The sequence below is a fragment of the Nannobrachium achirus genome, assembly GCF_963921795.1.
Source record: "Nannobrachium achirus genome assembly, chromosome: 24".
Classification (NCBI taxonomy): Eukaryota; Metazoa; Chordata; class Actinopteri; order Myctophiformes; family Myctophidae; genus Nannobrachium; species Nannobrachium achirus.
In genome coordinates this window covers 27,026,495-27,029,591 of record NC_137831.1, presented here as the reverse complement: position 1 = coordinate 27,029,591, position 3,097 = coordinate 27,026,495, and positions in this window count along the sequence as shown.

Here is a 3,097-nt window from a genome sequence, read left to right as displayed (position 1 = left end):
AACACTCGGCGTCGGTGAAACACACTGAACACAGTGAGGTTTTTGTCTCACCCAAACAACAGGGTTCATGAACTTAACAGTGGAATATGAAGTCAATAATATGATGTCTGTATAAAAGCATTTTACAGTTATTGGGGAGAAAAACAAGCATTACAATCTTTGATCGTATGACTGGTGGACCCTTGCCATCAAACATATAATTTTCCAAATGTCTGTCTGTCTGTCTGTCTGTCTGTAACAGCGTTTCTCCTCAGTGGCTGGAGCAATTGATCTGAAATCGCATCACCATTAGCATATGAACACACCTGACATAACTGTGAAGCCTGTTTGTCACTTTCACAAATCGTATGCTGTATATTAGCATTTTTATGGTGTATCTACTATCTATTCTGCATCTAGCATGAGGCTTATCTATTCTGCATCTAGCATGAGGCAACATGTTTAACCAGCTGTGTGTGTGTGTGTGTGTGTGTGTGTGTGTGTGAGTGTGTGTGTGTGTGTGTGTGTGTGTGTGTGTGTGTGCGAGCGGGTTGGTGGGGGTGTCTGGCCCTGTTACAGATGTTGTCCAAAAATCATGCAGATCGGTACACAGTATCTCTGTAGCCATTAAACGAAACGGGTATTTCTTACATTGATGCTCCTACATATTATCATGCAAGCACCAGTTAAAGTTACTTTCCATCCCTCATATACTGTGCGCACAGTGCACCCCATAACCCACACACTGCAAATCATTTCAGAGCTCATATCTTTGAACGGGTAAGGGCTAGTTCAGGAACATTCAGTGAATATAGCACATATACAATACAAGGTTACAGTGTGCCATACACCCGCTATTTTCACTATTTCACGTTCAATGAAATACATAGGGGTAAGTGGTTGAAACCAAATCAAGTTACTGTTCCTGCCATTTCTTTGCTAATAACCTTGCTGCTTTATTCAACTCTCAGAAAACAGCAATGGCTCAGGATCTCAATGGAAATCTAACAACATCATCTAACAAATCTGATCTCCCTCCCTCCCGGACCACTGCGCCAACACTTGGATTTGTCTCTCAACATGGACTCGATCTCAGCCAATGCATTTGTTCCTTTAAAATGTTCAGAGTCAACATAGGCTAGACTTTGACTAGCCCATATAACAACGATTCGCAATGCGACAAATTGCAACTATCATTTATGATAGTCAGTAATATATGTGTTACGCAGGGGTCTTCAACAGGGGGTCCGCGACCCCTAGGGGGTCCGCGGAGGTACTGCAGGGGGTCCGCGAAATTATTGCTTAAATTTTTTTTTTTTTTTCAAAAAATGTTTTTTTTTTTTTTTTTTTTTCACATTTATGTTAAAAAATAAATCATGATTCTATCCATTTTGAATAGCTTGAATACATGATTACTATGCAATTGACAGATTGTTGATATTATTGACATTGGTTCTCAGTTAATAAGTAGTATGTTTAGAAATTATAGTGGTACGGCCCACCCTGCTCGCTTTAACTTGTACATGTTTAAAATAAAAAAATATGTCGTAGCCCCGACCCCCCCACCTACGAGGTGGTAGGGGGTCCCTGCTCCATCTCCCCATCAGTTTGGGGGTCCCCGGCCTGAAAACGTTGAAGACCCCTGTGTTACAGTCCATTTCCTGGCGAAAATGTTACTAATTGGGTGGCAGTAACATTATCTCATGTTCAGATGATTCTTCATATCCATAGGAGTCAAACCTCCAGGATCATTTTATTTACTTTTGGAACACTTTTATTTGATATGATATTTCTTTAAAAAAAGCCATATGGACCCAGGGGTCCTTGATGGGGTTCCAGTGGGTCCAGTTTAATTCCACCATCATTTCACAGGCTAGGTGTTTACTAGTCTTAAACAAATATTAAATATTTTATTGTACCCTTATGGGGGTCCCTGACACAACAACTTTAAATGTGGGGTCTGTGGTCTAATAGCTATCAATTCATAGGTTCCTGACATTCAAATGCTTGAGAACCAATCCGCTATTCATTAATAGATCACACAGTACAATCCTCAGTGTTAATTTAACTCTGAGTGTAAAGATTTACCCTGGGTCTAATTCTGCTCTCTCAGAGGTACAGTTAATGAACACTTAGGATTGTATTGTACACACATCACCCTACAAATATTACTTCAGCCTTTTAATCATAACGAGGATTAAAAACCTGCGCTCTTTGTGTTTGATGTCTGATGTAACGCTAGGACCGGTGGTGGAAAAAACGAAGTTTGTGCACTCAAGTACTGTTCTTACTTTACTGGATTATTTCTCAATTGTCTGTACTTTTACTTCTACTCCACTTCATCTCAGAGGCAAATATCGTATTTTTACTATTCTAAAATTATATGAAAATTAGTTACTTTGTAGATTGATTATTACAAAACCTACATTAACCACTTTAGCCCTACAGTATGTACATTTCAGCCATTTGAAAATAGTCAATCTACTTGTAGATCTGCTATTTTCAAGATTTTTATATATTTTAATACATCTGAAAACGTGTTAAATGGGACATTCTGCATAATTAGTGCTTTCTACTTTTGGTACTTTAACTACTTTTTGATGACAATACTTTTGTACTCCTACTCAAGTCAATTTTGAATTCCGTCTGAGTATTTCTACATTGCAGTATTGATACTTTTACTTAAGTATCAATACTGCAGTACTTTTTCCACCACGGGCTGGCACCAACATCTATAGGCACTGAAACAGTTGGACCTTGTTTCTTATTTTAACGTTGGTTAGAACCTGAATGAGCAGCAAGTCTTCCTATCAACTGGTTAGTGGTTATGAGTGAAGATTCTAGACTGTATACCTTCTCATTGTCTCAGCATGATATATTTGTATACAGTAAAAGTAATTAAAAACTGCATCAAATAAAAATGTGTAACTATGCGTGAAAATAAAATATGTAATAGTTCTATTCCAATGAATAACAAGACATTTTAGTTTTTTTGTTTAATCATATTGTATAGTTCATGGACAATGTTGCAAGAATATTGCAAAGAAAATACTGTACTTGATAGATGATTGACAGGTGATTTATTGAGTGGTTGTACTGTAGTGGCCTACTGTAGTAG